The 17,322-nt window shown below is 43.8% G+C and overlaps 1 protein-coding gene across 3 annotated transcripts in view; it reads right to left on the reverse strand.

Moving 5' to 3' along the window:
- CD83 (CD83 molecule) overlaps positions 1 to 17,322 on the reverse strand; it is a 79,910-nt gene that overhangs the window by 26,389 nt on the left and 36,199 nt on the right. The window contains exon 1 of one of the 3 annotated variants that reach the window (XM_053250125.1): positions 71 to 1,612. The exons of the other annotated variants lie outside the window; for them this stretch is intronic. The gene's annotated coding sequence lies outside the window, so the exon portion shown is untranslated. Of the gene's footprint in view, positions 1 to 70; positions 1,613 to 17,322 lie in introns of those variants that run through there. 3 annotated transcript variants of the gene reach the window in all.

The raw sequence follows: 17,322 nt of genomic DNA on the forward strand, positions 1-17,322 counted from the left end.
GAAAAAGAACACGCACACAGTGCAGAAAGGCCTTGTGAGATACAAATTTCACAGCATTATGTCAGCTTACCTATAGCTTTTCCAGTAACCAGTTTCAAAACTTTCTCTCATGCTTTTTGTTTAATCTTTCCCCCAAGATTTGCAAGTGTAATCATGTTTTTCTCTTTTCTTTCCATCTGTTTTTCTGAGATTTGCAAGTGTAATCATGATCCTTCTATGAATGAAGCACAAACTGCTTTATATATATCATCAGGGCAACAGAAGACATAGATAGAAAATAAACACTCGTCTGTTGTGTATGACTGTGTTCATTCTAAAAAGTTTCCATACGTGGGGGGTTTTCCCCTTATGCTAGTGTTTAGACTGTACTTTCCAGATCTGAGTGCCTTCATACATGATTAGTGACTCCCATAACTGATAGCCACTTATTCACTATTATTTATTATGCATAAACTGTTTTTCCACAAGAGTGCCCAAATCACTTCATATATCAAGAATGAGGGAAGCTTTTGACTCCAACCCAGCTAGAGTTGGTCATAGTGAGATTTCACTAAAAGCAACATGACTTTAAAGCAACAAATAATGGAAACTTTAAATGGATTGGGAAGGACTATTGATTGTTCTAAAAAATAATCAGACTTATCACAGATCAAAAGTTGTAACAACCGTTGTGTGTTATGACAGCTCCCTCATTACTGAGAGAGCAGGAAGAGACTCTAATCGAAGTTTTCTCCAGAAGCCTACAAGATCACATCACAACCCTGCCAAAGCAAAATTAGCTTTTCTGGACAGAGAATGCTCCATAGGAGCTCACCTAAGTGTCATGCCATAAAGGGTGCAATGCTGCAGTTGGTAGGGTGGCCAACTTTGACCGGAGCTGTTCCTGGAGATCTCTCTCCACGCCTCATTTGCCTCAATATTTTTCACAATATCACGCCATTAAAACCTCCAAGATTGCTTTCAGTAATCACCTGAAGACTGATGTCAACTCCTAGAGATTCCAGTCCTGGAAGGTTGGCAGCCCTAGAAATGAGCGTAGCCTGTTTAGCTTTATAAAGCCTCACTCTGCCTGCCACAAGAGGACAATGGCTGGCATCCTGACGAATGCACTTCCAACATCAGCATGTCCTCAGCAATGTGTTTCTGCAATAACAGAGCATTTCTGGAACACAGGTGAGCTCTGAAAGTACTTACACTTGTGCAAGAGTGCCCTCACTTCAGAAGCACAGGAACTAGTGTGGAGACTAGTGAGGCATCAGCATTGATGGAAGTGCTGCAGACTGCAGTCACTAGAAATTATATGTATGGTGTGGAGATGCTGCCATGTCAGCTTCCACATGAGATATTTTTGTACTCCTCTGCAGGTAAGGGTGTAGTGGAGGGGTAGGGGACAGTTTCCCCTTCCGCTTTTTACCTACCTGCTTAGGAACACAAAAGTATCCTCGGTAGAAACTGACACATGTAGCTATACAGTACGTATGTTCTCATTTGGTTCAAGGGATAGCCAAATCTGGTTTATATATCATCCAAAAGGAAGGAGGGGATAGATAGATAGGTAGGTAGATAGATAGATAGATAGATAGATAGATAGATAGATAGATAGATAGATAGATAGATAGATAGATGTTGAATGAAGATGAAGTGCATGTGGTTGAATTCTAGATGTCCTACAAAGCTACTGAAGTTATATGGCACATTGGAAACTAGAAGATTGCCATTAAAACTTTAATGCTTGTAAGGAGTTGCAGAAAATTCTGGTAAGTCGAGTATAGTCACAGACTTGGTAAAACCAGCCTTAAAACCTGATGGCCCTTGAGAGAAATTTGGGATCCAGCAAAAACAATGTAAATGGTCCCCTGAGTTCCCTTCACCAAGCTCCTAACCAGAGGTTAGGAATCCCCAGTCATCATTTTTCTGTGGCTACTAGTGAAAGTCACTTCAGAGCTTTATTGGCAGTCAGATGGGATGCAAGCTAATTTAGTAAATCCAGTGTTCTTGTGAAGACTATGCCTTAAACACACAGTTGCTGACCAGTAAAATAACATTAATATATTTTGTGAGCTTTTCTGATAGATGCCAGACATAGGATATAATTCTAATTGTATGAGATGCAACCATAATTTACTCTGAATGCCAAAGATACCAAGGGCAGTTCCCTGAAAGAGAAATATATGCAAAATTAGCAGATTTTAAAATCAGAATTGATCTTAAATATACTTATGAAACACATACATAATTAAATTTTGTGAGTCAAAGACTGCTAGAGGTATGGGAAAACAGATTGGATGTTATCTTATACATTTAGAGAACAGTAAAAAATAATTTTTCCCCCATCTATAAGAAAGGAAGGTGGAAGTTATGCAACTAATAATGTAGATATTGTAAAGTATTTTGAGAGAATGAGGGTGAATTTTTTGTAGGAAGAGCAGCAGGAGGCAAAATGGTTAACCCATCTTCCCCATGCCATAGTCTTCATCCACATTGGGGATCCCCAGAGCTACTACTGAGCCCACACCACACACACACACAAAACCCCCCAAAACAGAAGGGAAAGTCACATCTAGTGTGGTCTGAAATAACAGTGGTTAAAAACTAGGAATTTCAGAATGAAAGTTCACAGCCAATTACATCATCAGTAAAATTCTGATTAACCTAAGAATAGACTGTGTGATGTGAAAGTGTTAAAAGAGAAGTACTCATGCTTAAGTAGGTGGTTTTAGAAACAGAAAATGAGTTGTGGGTGGATGAATATTTGTTTTTAAAAGGAGAAGAGAGTACAATAATAAACCTGCTTTAGACGTATTAAAACATCATCAGGTCTGGTTTAAAGGATTAAAGGAATAAGGAACTCAAATCAGAAATACAGTTTGGGGTGAGGGGCTTCTGCTCAGCCCACTGTTGTGATCATTCTTCCAAACAAGATTTCAAAGTATTCTGTTCCATACATTATTCTGGTGGCATGTTTATTTGAGAATGTATTCTTGCAATTTTTATTCAACAAAAGTCAAAGCAATTATCCTCTCTAAAAAAACTATAACTGTAGTTTTCACTGTTTAAAATATGTTAAAAATTGGGAAATTTAAACATGTAGCTGTTAGCATGGAGATTCTTTTAAAAATAATTACTTCCCTAAACCAACCCTAGATGGCAACAGTGCTCTGTATAGTCTTGCCATAGTACAATAAAATATTTATTTTTTTAATGGAAAAACTGAAGCTGTACCAAAACAAAAGTCAAAAGACTTTTCAGGAAAACACTACCCCATTGACACATGCTGTTCAACATGCGTCAAATCTGTTTACTGTATGCACAACTGTTGATCTGTATGTGTACACAGTTATTCACACATTATGTTCAATATACCTAGAAGAATATATGTGATCCCTCCTCCACATTTTCAGTGGGTCCAGTCTTCATATTGACTTTTAAAATAGTAATTCACATAAAGATGAGTTGGTGTATAGGCTCCTAGTATCTTCTCCTTGTTATTCTTTTTCCCTGTAAACTGCTTTGAGAATGTTTTGTTAATGAAAAGTGGTATATAAATAAGAATAATTTTATTTATTCATAGCCTTTCTATACTACCCACTCAGAATACCTCTTGGCAGTTTAAAACAATAAACAAAAACCCACCAAGTTCAACAAAAAATAAAATCCAAACAATCCAATGCTAAATACTGGATAAAATATTTTTAAAATACTTTTAATATGTGGTTTTAAATGATTATAGTGTTTTGATCATTTTTATTTTGTTTAATTTGTATTGTTTTTACTGTACACTGCCCAGAGATGCAGGTTTTGGGAGGTATATAAATATGTCAAATAAATACATACATACATACATACATACATACATACATACATACATACTTGATTTAAAGGGCTCTTTAAAAACTGAGAGAGCCCAACCCCCCATCTCTGTAAGAAATGCATTCCAAAGCTAATAAAATAATATGCGAATAACCCTACTATTTGCAAGTCATTAGCTACAATTTTAGAAACTTCTAGTAGATTTGAATAGATTTTGATAGTTTTCAAACAGCCAGATGAGAATCATATTTCATATTCCTCTGCAGGTCCCCCAAACATAGTACGTAGATAACCAGAGCTAGTCATGTGCACAGAGCTAGTAATTTGCACACGAGTAATTTGCACATGCCAACCATTACTCAGTTTGCATGTGTGGCCATGAATGCTAAAAAATCATTTCCTGATAGGGAGAGTGCAAAACATGATTTCAACACCTAGCCTAAGCTTCTTTCCAGGTCCAATTCAAGCTGCTGATTTTGACCTTTAAAGCCCTTAACGATCTTGGCCCTGGATCTCTGAAGGACCTCCTTCTCCCATGAGTTTCTGCCTGCATGACCAGATCATAAGAGGGAGCTTTGCTCAGCGTGCCTACGATGAGAGAGGCTCCGTTGTTGAGCATCAGCACAGAGCCTTCTCAGTCATTGCCCCCAGGCTTTGGAATACTCTCCTGGCTGAAATCAGCTCCTCAGTCTCCTTGACAGTTTTTAGGAAAAAAGTAAAGGTGTGGCTCTTCATCCAGGCTTTTGAATGAGAGTATTGGGGTTTTTTTAACTGCTGCTGCTTTGTGTTGTGTATTATTATTATTTTATGGGTTATTAATTTTTATAGAGATTATATTATTTTTATATTTACATTATCTGTACTTTTGTATTATGTATTTTAATTTTTGAGATCATCTGTACCTTTGTATTTTAATCATGCATTTTGTTTTAATTATATTGTAAACCGTTCGAAGATTATTTTAATGAAAAGCTGTATATAAATTGAATGCATAAATAAATAAATAAATAAATAAATAACTTGTTTTAATTATATTGTAACGCCTGGGTGAATAATGTGTCTTCCATGCCTTTTTAAAGTTGCCAGAGATGGGGAGATTCTTCATTCAACAGGCAGCGCATTCCAAAGTCCAGGGGAAGCAACGGAGAAGGCCCGTTCCCAAGTAGTTTCCAGACAATTTGGCAGCAACTGCAGACAAAACTCTCAGGGGTGCAGGCAGGTGAGAGGGGGCCCGTGTTCATCCCTCTCTCTGGCAGCCCCCCAGAGTGAGAGAGATAATGAAGGAATTAGGGAGGGAGGGAGCTAGAGGGCCTTAAGAGCTGGGGGCCCATGTTCTTTGAACCCTTTCGCTCAATTATAGCTACGCCCCTTGAACCTCTCCAGATTATCTTAACAGGCAGTGGGGCTCATGACAAAGATGATGTTCTCTTAAATACCCAGGGCCTAAGCTGTTTAGGGCTTTATCGGTAATAACCAGCACCTTATATTTTGCTTGGAAATATATCAGCAGCCAGTGTAATTCTTTCAGCACAGAAGTGTCTCTCCTAGATGACCCAGAGATCAACCTGGCCACAGCATTCTGGACCAAATGCAATTTCTGGACTACGTACAAAGGCAGCCCCCATAGAGTGCATTGCAGTAATCCAGCCTAGAGGTTACCAGCATATGTACTAGCATTGTGAGGTAGTTAATTTCAATGGACGCAGCTGGCGTATCAGCCAAAGCTGATAAAAAGCACCTTTGGCCACTGCCTCAACCTGGGACACCAGGGAGAGGTTTGGATACAGAAGCACCCCCAGACTGTGTACCTGTTCCTTCCAGGGGAGCATGACCCCATCCAGAATCGGCAGATCAAAACTGTTTCCCAAGTTCAAACCCTGCACAATAAGTACCTCCATCTCATCTGGGTTCAGCCTGACTTTGTTATCCCTCATCCAGCCCATTACCACCTCCAGGCAGGCATTTAGGGAGGTTATACCTTCTCCTGATGATGTTGACATGGAGAAATAGATCTGAGTGTCATCAGCATACTGATAACACCCTGCACCATATCTCCTGATGATTTCTCCCAGCGGTTTCATGTAGATGTTAAACAACATTGGAGACAATGTGGAGACAATATTTAGCAGCGTGCTGCTTTTTATAAAGTTTGCTGCAGAACGTTTCTGAGATCTAAAGGTAAAGTGTGCCGTCAAGTCGATTTCGACTCCTGGCGACCACAGAGCCCTGTAGTTGTCTTTGGTAGGAGGGGTTTACCATTGTCATCTTCCGTGCAGTATGAGATGATGCCTTTCAGCATCTTTCTATATCACAGCTGCCCAATATAGTAGAGTGCATGGTGGAGTGCAGCACCTGACCACACCAGTGAAACTTGGGCCAGGCCTCATCAGCAAGGCTCACAGCTATTACATGCTGAAGCGGGATGTTGTTTGACCACAGTTTATTTTAATGAGCATGGGAAGGAAGAACTTGTTAATTCTCAATTGAGGCTGGATCCCAAGAACCATGAATGGAAGGGAAATAACTGCTAAAACTGTTATGCAACTGGCACAAGAGTTCATCTCGTGGTATAACAACTAGGCTATATATAGGAGTTCTCATGATGCTCCTACATGCAGAAGAGCTTGAGGAAGCAGAAGGAAATCTTTGGTTTTGGTTTCAATTTTCTCATGCAGTGCTCCAGTGTGAAATATAGAACAGCCTTGTGTGATCAGTAACACCTTGCGCTACCTCCTCACTTGCTAACTGAGCAAAGAGGAACCTTTTAAAGTGGTGGTTCTCTTATATTTATTTAGCAGGGGGAAAGCGACTGTCCCTATTCAGCCCCAGCACAGTGTTTTTTCCAGTAGCTGTTGCTCATGTCTACATCCATCTACGCTGTTTCCTTTTAGATTACCAGCCCTTTTGGGACAGGGAACCATCTTAATTCCTTTTCTATGCAAACTGCTTTGTGAACATTTTCTATTGTTGAAAACCTGTGTAACAACAACAACAATAATAATACTTGTAGAAGGGCATGTGGATTCAACCCAGTTTGGGGTGGAAGAAAGCCATTTAGGCAAGGGCTTTAGACTCTGATCTTTAAAAATATTGGGCACAATCTATCAAAATATAGTCATGACACCTACCAAGTCCCATTGACTCCTTCTGGTTGAGGTCAGTGAGTGAAGTTATGAAGCTGCCTCATACTGCCAGACCACTGGTCCAGCTAACCCAACAGTGTCTACTGTAAAGTGACTGGCAGAAACTCTCCAAGAAGTCTTCCCCAACTCTGACATCTGAGATCTTTTTAACTGGAGATGCTAGGGATCAAATCTGGGACCTTCTGCCAGCAAAGCAGGTTCCCTACCATTAAGCTACCACCAGTACTAATACTACTACATCAATACCACTTTTCAATATTTTTTTAAAAATCCCAAAGTGGTTTATGTAAAGGAGGGGGAGGGGAGGTGGTAGTGGTGGGTCCCTGTCCCTAAAGGGCTCACAAGCTGCTGTCCCTCACTGAGAATTAGGAGTGTGCAACAACAACAGATTCCATGTTATTAGCCTACTTTCCAGTAGGCTTATGAGATCACCCAGCTTTCTGTGTGTGTGTATCCGTGTGTCCCTCCGCCCACCATCAACTTCACAATGCCTGGACCAATATGAACCAAATCAGTACATTTGCAGGGACACATAGGGAGACCTCAATGGCATAGTTTGTGATGACATAATCCACCCCGATCCAAGATGGAGGATGGGTAATTTTGAGGCACAAGTTGGCTAACTTGTGAACTGCCTAACCAATTTGAACCAAATTTGCTACAGCTGTAGAGACACATAAGGATGCCCAAATGGCATGGTGTGTGATGATGTGATCCACTCCAGTTCAAGATGGTGGCCACGTGAACATCTGAGGCGCAAGCAAGCTAATTTGTGGATTATCTAACCAATTTAAACCAAATTAGGTACAGTTGCAGTGAGCGACTCATAGGGACACCTCAACCGTGTAGTTTGTGATGATGTCATCCACCCTGATGCAAGATGGCGGACACGTAAACTTTTGAGGCGCAAGTGGGCTAATGTGTGAACTGCTTAACCAGTTTGAACCAAATTTGCTACAGCTGTAGGGACACATAGGGATGCCCTAATGGCATGGTGTGTAGTGATGTCATCTACCCCAGTCCAAGATGGTGGACACGTGAACATTTGAGGTGCAAGTGCACTAAATTGTGGACAGTCTAACCAATTTGAACCAAATTTGCTACAGCTGAATGGACACATAGGGATGCCCCAATGGTGTAGTTTGTGATGATGTCACCCACCCCGATCCAAGATGATGGATGCATAAACCTTTGAGGTGCAAGTGCACTAAATTGAGGACTGTCTAACTGATTAGAACCAAATTTGGGACAGCTGTAGTAAGTGACACACAGGGACACCTCAATGGTGTAATTTGTAATGATGACATCCAGCCCAATCCTAGGGATTTGCCTGGAACCGCTCCTCCACATTTCAGAGGCAGCGGGGGTGCTCCCTTAAGGGCGGGGGAGGGTGCATTTACCCCTCCCGCTGCATTTCCTTCGCTAGCACTCCATTGTATCAAAGCCCCTCGGGGCAGCAGCGTACCTCCCTGCCACCCCGTTGCCATCCTCAGCCAGAAGTGGCCGGAAGTACTGGGCGTGTTTGTGCCTGGTACTTCCAGCCACTTCCAGCCTTACACCAACCAACCAACCAACCAACCAACCAACCAAAACTCCCTTTGTAGTAACAGAAAGCAACAGAGAGAAGAATAGGCCTACAAGACACAGAGAAGATAAAAGGAAGAGATAACATACTGAGGCTGTTCTCACAATCATTGAGAAGAGCCTCTAGGGGGTTTGCGGGGAGAGCGGGCTTAGCCCGCTTTCCCCGCAGAAGAGCAGCAGTCTGCTCTGGGCGGCTGCAGCGGCTGCCCACACAACATAGGAACATAGGAAGCTGCCATATACTGAGTCAGACCATAGGTCCATCTCGCTCAGTATTGTCTACACAGACTGGCAGTGGTTTCTCCAAGGCTCCAGACAGGAACCTCTCTCAGCCCTATCTTGGAGAAGCCAGAGAAGGAACTTGGAGCCTAGATGCTCTTCCCAGAGCGGCTCCATCCCCTAAGGGGATATCTTACAGTGCTCACACTTCTAGTCTCCCTTTTGTATGCAACCAGGGTGGATCCTGCTTAGCTTAAGGGGACAAATCATGCTTTCTACCACAAGACCAGCTCTTTTTCCTCTCTTCCTGTCACAGAGCCGAACGGGGTTGGGGAGTTCAGGGGCTGCGCGGCCCCCGGAAGCTCCAGCATGCCCTACGCAAGCACGCAGGGCATGCTGGAGAGATCCCCAAGCCGGGAGGCTGCTTTTCAGCCTCCCAGTCGGGGGCCTACTTGTGAGGAGCTGCGGCGTGGAGCCATGCTGCAGCTACTCATGATTTTAAAAACCGGGTTTGCGGAGCACTTGCTCCGCAAACCCAGTTTAAGGGGAGGGTTACTTTGGCAGGTTAACCGCCTGGTGGCCACCGGACTCACCTGCGAGCCCGATGGTTCTTACAGTCAGGAGAAATTGGGCTAGGCTCCCCTAGCCCAATTTTTCCTGATCGTCGGAATAGCCTCATTGTGTCACATAAGCTTTTTGTAGTAGCCTGCTTTTGAGTGCAGCAGCCATCTTACAGGGAGACAAATGTCTCCTGGCCCACAGCTTCTGAGGGGGCCCCTATGGCCAATCCTTGCCCTCTCTCCCATCCTGTAGCCAGGAGTGTGGGCAATAGCGGGCCTTGCCACCTCATATGTTTCTCTCCCACCCTGCAAGCTGCTGTCCCCCCAAGCAGGTTCTTTATGACTCCCAGTTTCTCTTTTGTCAGTCAGTAGAAGAGTGGCTGTAGCAGCAGAGAAAGGCTTAAAGCAGCCCTGTCTTTCCCAAGCAGCAGCAACAGCAGCTGCCATCTCTGATTGGTCCTCCTCCCCGACTAGGCAACTGAGTGCAGTTGCTGGACTAAGGACAGAACTCGGCTGAGAGCTAGCTGTTCAAGTGGAAAGGAAAGTCAAACAAACAACCCTTGACTGTGTGTTTTTGTGTGGGATTTGTCCCCGCTTCCAACATTTATGAAGTGTGTGTGTGTGTGTGTGTGTGTGTATGTGAAAGAGAGAGAGAGAGAGAGAGAGAGAGAGAGAGAGAGGAGAGAGAGAGAGATTCCATCCCCAATTGAAAGTCTTCCTTTATAAGTCTGTTTTACCTCCCCCAGGCCCTTGTTGCCATCCTATCTGTATAATCTCTTAGCTTTGCCTAAAGAAGTGGAGTGGCAGCCATTTCAAGTGCTACTTTTCTTCATTATAACAGCATAGGGATGTGCAAACAGGTTTGAGTTCAAACCAGTTTGGTTCGATGGTTCAGACTCAAACCAAATCGGGCATTGCATTGTCAATGCTGGCCTGAGTTTGAACCAATTGAACTTGTTTCAGTTCAAACTGGTTCGAAGGCTCAAGCCTCCATTTTAGGTGCTATCCTCCATTTTGAGTCACTTGTGTTGCTTGATTTCATTTGCCAAGCTCATGCTTCCCTGATTGGCCAGATGAGTCAGACTCTCTCGTAGGCACTGCAGTGGTGCCACTCCTTGAGAACTGGCACTCTTATTGGCCAGGGGAGAGGGCAAAGGTTGGGGCTCCAAAAGGAGAGAGTTTCAAGTTTTATTTAAAGGCAAGCCTCTGGCCTTGCAAAATCACGCTTGGTGGGAGGCAGAGAAGACAGCATGGGGTCCACAGATCCCCATTGACCAGTTCTTTCCCCCAGGTGAGGCGGTGGCACGTAGTCTCTCCTATTTGGAGGAGCCTGCTGCCGCCAAGCCAGGTCCAAAACCAGTGGTTGGTCCATCGGGTGCACCACCAGTGTTGCCGCCCTGTGTGGAGCCTGGTGGTGTTGGGGGCTTTCTTGCCAGGGAAGCTTCTTCCATGGTGGGGGTGGACTGCAAGGGCTTGACAGCTGGTAGTGCAGCCAGATTTTCTCTCCCTCTTGTGGCCCCTTCAACACTCCTCTTGCCACTCAGTGGGGGCCCACTGAAGATGCCCAGGTCATAGCAGAGTCCAATTCTGGGTCCTCCCAGTCTGGCTCCAAGGAGGAAGGGACTGCTGCAGAGGTGCAGGTGCCCCCTCCTAGAATGAAGCCAGGCCTTTCTTCTAGGGATGTGCCTGGTCCGGAGCAGTCCAGACCGGCACCGAAGGGGGGCCTTTCTTTAAGGACGGGGAGGGCTTACTTACCCCTCCCGCCTCTTTGCCCCCTCCAGCGCCCGTATTTTACCGAGTAATTGGGGTGCTGGAAACCAGCCGCCCCCGCCGCCCCCCCCCCCGCGAGCAGATTAGGGCCAAAGCTACTACTGCCGCTGTCGCCCGCCCGCCCTCCCTCCCAGTAGCCCACCCTCCCTCCCTCCCAGCCGCCCGCCCGAGTCCTCACCAGATGTTGTTTTAAAAAAAGAGAGGAGCTCGCGAACAGAGCTCCTCTCTCTGCAAAGTCCCGGATGCTACTGAGGCTTTGGGCGTGCGCTTCAAAGGACGCCTGGGAATTCCGCCAGAGGCCCGGTCTACCCGCCGGGTTGAGGCCGGGTAGACCGGGCCTCCGGCGGAACTCTCAGGTGTCCTTTGCGGCGCGCGCGCAAAGCCTCAGTAGCGTCCGGGACTTTGCAGAGAGAGGAGCTCTGTTCGCGAGCTCCTCTCTTTTTTTTAAACAACATCTGGTGAGGACTCGGGCGGGCGGCTGGGCGGGAGGGAGGGCGGGCGACAGCTGCAGTAGTAGCTTTGGCCCTAATCTGCTCGCGGGGGGGGGGGCGGCAGGGGCGGCTGGTTTCCAGCGCCCCAATTACTCGGTAAAATACGGGCGCTGGAGAGGGCAAAGAGGCAGGAGGGGTAAGTAAGCCCTCCCCGCCCTTAAAGAAAGACCCCCCACCCGGACCTGGACCGGCCAGGTCTGAACCGGTCCGGACAGTTCGGAGGCCTTTAGAATGTCCTCCAGACCGGTTCGGACACACCCCTACTTTCTTCTTCCGTGCAGAGTGGAAGGGGGGTGGGTGACGGTGGCAAACTCATAGAGCAGCAAGTCCAACACAAACTGGATTATTGGTTGCTGTATGAGTTATCTCAATGAATCCCTAATACGAAGAACTTCTCATACACACACACACACACACACACCCCTAAGAATTCACTCTGAAAGACTATGAAAGAAGACAGAAATGAAAGGATTCCTGAAAAAAAACCCATAAACCCACTGGCTTGGGTTCCCTGGGGGGAAGTTGTGGCACAACCTGCCATGCCCGCAAGCCCACTTTGGGGTGCCCGGGTGCCCCCCAAAGGGGAGAATGGGGCTGCCTCAAATCCTCATTATTCCATATCGGAGAAATGCAAACATTGGAAAAATTTTCAAAAAATAATAATAATTAAAGATCACAGGAATGTCCGATTGCTTTGGGGTTCAGGTGATAGTTGGCACCTGTGGGTGCCTACTACCCACCCTGGTTTGGTGCCCCTAGGTGCTCTGCATAGGGAATAATGGGCCAGTTTGTATCCCCATTATAACCTATGTAGAACCTTTAAGAACCGTTTCGAACTGGGTTTGAATTCAAACTGAACTGAGGGGTTTGAGCAAAATCAAACTTACCCACCCTGGTTTGAAGCTGGTTCAAATTTGAATAGGCCAAGCTGGTTTTATACACATCCCTAGCACAGCAAACTTTTCCAACAGTGACTGGCTCCTCTTTCATTTTTATGAGCTTCTGCCTTTGTTATCAATATGCTTCCTACTTATCTTGAATTTGCTATTCATGACTCCCACTCTACATTGGGACCTAGATGGGACAACTGGCTTGAATGACTGGAAAATCTATCTTTTTGTGTTCATGGAAAATGACCCCACCACCAAGAGGGCAACACTGTTACATTTTGCAGGCAGTGTAGTTCACCAGATTTTCAAAACCTTACCTTATACTGGAAATTGTGATGATTATGAAAAGACAAAGCTAGCACTTACCAAGTATTTTAAGCCCTGCAAAAAATATAGACTTTGAGCAGTATAAGTTCCAGCAAGCACGTCAAAAGGCAGGAGAAAGTACTAATGCATATCACACCCGTCCTCGTCACCTAGCACAGTCCTGTGTGTTCAGAAATACAGACAATAAGATAAGGGCACAGATAATACAAGGATGTTCCTCAGCCAAGCTTCAGCGACAAATTCTACATGAACTCCAGATGACCCACACCAAAATATTGGACACCGCTTGAGCAAATGAGGTGACTGAACAACATGCCCAACTGAGGAAGGTAACCATGCCCCACAAAAAGAAATTGTACAAAAGCTTCAGAGACACCCCATTTGCAAGCAGACAACACATTCTTGAGCTATCTACCCATCTAGTGTGCAGTTTTTGTTGCACAAGAACACTGGGGAAATTGTGTGTGTGTGTTTTTTAAAGACAGCAAATTACATTGGAGTGGGGGGAATCCATAGGCACCACACACGTGCACACACATGTACTTCCCCCATTCTCTTCACTACCTGGGCTCAGGTGAATATGCCAATTGGAAGCAGGGTCCTCATCTACAACTCTATTGTCCAGATGGACGGGGGAGCAGAGCTGACTGTGAGAACATACTAAAGTTTGTAAAACTCTAATGAAATGTAACCAACGATAATAAAATGCAGCAATGTGAATGGCCCCAATTTACTCCAATTTATGTTGTACATGCCTATACACACTTTATATACTCTAGTCCTAACTTGCACTACTTACTCCCACAGTAAAGTTCCTAGTCTGGGAAACCTCCTGTTTACTTTTACAGACAGAAGTGAATTGAAGCCATTCATCCCTATGGAAAAAAACTATAATGCTGCCCTCAAAAATCTGCAGAAATCTGTTCTTCATTCCTGGCACTGAGTGGCCCAGAGCTTGCTGACAGGGCCCCAAAGGCTCTCCCTCTACACATATTTAGTAGTACCCATATTGAGCAGTATCCAATTCCTCACTGCCAATTGCTTAGCCTCCTGCTGTCCATACTCCCCATGCATTTTCCCATCCTTCAGGCTATTTTGTTATATCTATTGTTGTATAGCCTGCTAACTGCTTTGTTTTAAGCCACCAGGTTGCTTTTGTTTGGAGCCATGTGGAATATTCCTTCATATTTGGGCCACATGCTTCATTGGAATGCATAATCTCCATGAGCAGCTTTGGCAAAGGCTCAGACATTCTGTGGTGACTTGAAATGCTTCTACTTAACAGTCCCCACCAGTAGCTGAGCACAGTGACAGCAGCTAAGATTTACAATGCAGCTTGAGAGTTGTGCAGTATGTGTTGAGTTTTCTTCCCACTCTGATCCATTTAATGCTCAGAAAGCAGTTCATCAATAAAAGCAAAGGAAATGGAAGAGAAAGATGTATCAATCTTCCTAGAAGAAAGATTATCAAGTTATATTTGAGAGAGAAAGGAGCAAGGAAGATGGAAACTGAACAGAGGTTCTGATATATTGCTGCCAGCATAAAAGTAAACGAAGAAAAACATAAGAGAAATCCAGGGGCGTAGAATCATCCTCTCCACAACACACACACTCGTAGAGACCAAGTGGAAAAACAGAAAATAAGAGTAAGAGTCACTCTAGAAGCTCTTACTCTTACCTAGAAGAGTTACTCAGACACTCTTAGGAAGTAGAATGAGGCTGGAGAAGTTTGGCAAAACTTTACATCACTTCCAACTACTCTTGTGATTGAGTTAAGCAAGCATCCTCACCAGGGCCGGATTAAGCTAGTGTGGGGCCTGTAGCATATGTTATGAAGGGACCCCAAATGCACATAAATATTAAAACATAAATTATTTACTTGCATAGTAAAGTAATTCATTTTTTTTTCATTTGCCTAGTGCCCCCCCCACCAACCACCCCATGCCTCCACTCAGCTGAGCCAGCCGGTCAACAAACTTTGCAAAACACCCACCCCCAAACACACACACACACACACACTTTTGTGACTCCTGACCGTGGGTTCTCCTTTGGAGTTATTTTCACAAAGAGAAAGGGTGTGGGGAACAAAACTCTGAATGTTTAAATTAAAAGGTTCTCAGGAATTCTGTACTTTGAGAAATCTGAACCTATTAGCAATTTTGGCACACAACAGTGGATGTTTGATTCCAATGTGTGCAGAACATATTGGATCCCAGCAGCCATCACATTAAAAAGGCCATTTGACAATATTAAGAATATATGTTTAACCTCTTGTGCAAGCCTGACAGGAAAGCAGATGTATATTTAAAATAGTTGATGCATTGCAAATGAATGTGATTATGATGAGGTGCATTAGCAACTTCCATGAAAACAGAAGTATCCAAAAGACAATCTTTTGGCAGGAGGCACAGCCTCTTTCAATCTAAATTACACTATCATGCTTAATATTAAAAGGAGGAAATGCACAAATCATTCAGTGCAACCCTAAGCATGTTTACTCGGAAGTAAGTCCCACTGAACTCAATGAGCCTTACTTACTAGTAAGTGTGTTTAGGTTTGCAGCCTCCATTTATCTTTGGACAATTTCAACGGGCATCCCAATGTAAAGCTAATGAAGTTGGCAACGCAGCAGTAGTTATTTCAGTTCCAAATTCCCTCCCAACAGCACTAGATACTAAAGGAGAATATAAGTGACCTTACCCAACAAGACCATAATATAATCTCCCCCCAAGCTCCCCTCAATTGATCCACTAAATTTTGAGACTCCTCTGAGTTACTTCCGGCTTTCTTTTTCGTCTTAAAGGTACACGTTCTCATTGTTTATTTTTACCCTCTCCCAGTCAGTCAGAAAACACTGGCAACATTCAACTAGCATCTTCTTTAGCTTCCTTTCTTCCGCCCGGCATTAATAGTTGGTTGTTTTTTTAATCTAAACTGCTTTTATTTCTTTTACTCTCTCTGTGTATGTTTTTAAAAACTTTTACACTTTAAATAAGGACCAACTCCCTGGCAATTAAGTTAACTTTGAGACCCCTTTGCAAGCTATCTGTTCCTATTGTTGTTCTTACTACTCCCTCCCGGGCTGCTTAACATAATAGATAACCCAATCAACACCATGGTGCCAGGAAGACCTTGCTTAAATGCCCTTGAGCGAGGCGAGAGAATGGGCAGCAGCAGACAATGAGGAGAGTCAGCAGAGAGCACCAAATAGAGAGCAAAAGAAGGGGCAGATGTTCAAGCCAGGCATGCGGGGCCCTAGAAAACGCGGGGCCCGTAGTAAATGCTACATTTGCTACTATGTTAATCCGGCCCTGATCCTCACCCATCTGTGGCAGCAACCCTGAGTTAAATAAATGCCAGTGGCTGACATCCAGCCTAAGTAGTTCTTCCCAGGAGTTACTCTAAAAGACTACTTAATTTCAACAGAACTTCCATCAAGTAATTTGGTTGGGCTGTGTCAGCCAATGTGTTTAATCTTTAGTGTGTATGCATGCACAGAACAAATACATTTTCAGTTATTTGCTCTTCATTTTCTCCTTTCTGCCTCATCTTCTTTCCTTGTTCTGGTTTTCATGCTTCTGAAACTGCCTGTCACTTCTAAATAGTCCTATCTCTATTCTCTAATGCACATCAAATGTAATAATTTTTAATGACTGTTTAGATGTACAGACCAGCTTACTTAGTCAGCTGGATGAATGTAAATACTCTGTTCAAAATGATTTACTAATTATAATGGTCCAACTCACTACAAAACATACAAAACAAGTATGTAGTTTTTCAGCACCAATACAATCAATACAAGTATATCAGTGTCAAAGCATTTCTGCATCATTTATACAACACAACCCCTTTAAATTCAGATTTATTGAACTCTTGGTTTTATTTTCACCGTGAGTAACAGATTAGAATATATAAACATATACTGAAAAGACAGTAATATCTACCCTGAAATACCTATTCAACTTATTCCACCCTGGCTGTATATACATGAGTGGTCAATGCACATAATGGAATAACTAATCTGTATGAAGTAATATTGTACAGTGTAGTCTCATATATTTCTAAATGTGTGCATGTTAATATACCTGCTTGAAAAGAGAGGCTGTGGGAGGAGGGAAATGATCCCTTTGTTTGCTAATGTAAATAAAAGTGCTTGCTCATCAGTAGCTGTTGCTAGAATGGTCTGTTGATTGAGTAGGGGAGAAGGGAAATCCCTGAATAAATCATATAGCACAGAGTTTGCTGTAAATAATTTGCAGTGATTAATAATGAAGAACTTGCCATCTGGAACATCCTGGTCAATTCAACAGGTAAGACATCTTTCCTACTTAAAGTATCCAAACTCAGATCAGGATTCCTTAATATGGGGTAACTATTCTCTAACCTACTGTAACACCCCACTAATGTATTGGTCATTAGAGCAGGGCTGCACAACACTGGCCCTCCTGCAGATGTTGGGCTACAACCCCCATTATCCCCCTATTGACCACTGTGACTGAGGATTATGGGAGCTGTAGTCCAAAAACAGC

Source organism: Hemicordylus capensis, chromosome 4 (assembly GCF_027244095.1).
Source record: "Hemicordylus capensis ecotype Gifberg chromosome 4, rHemCap1.1.pri, whole genome shotgun sequence".
Classification (NCBI taxonomy): Eukaryota; Metazoa; Chordata; class Lepidosauria; order Squamata; family Cordylidae; genus Hemicordylus; species Hemicordylus capensis.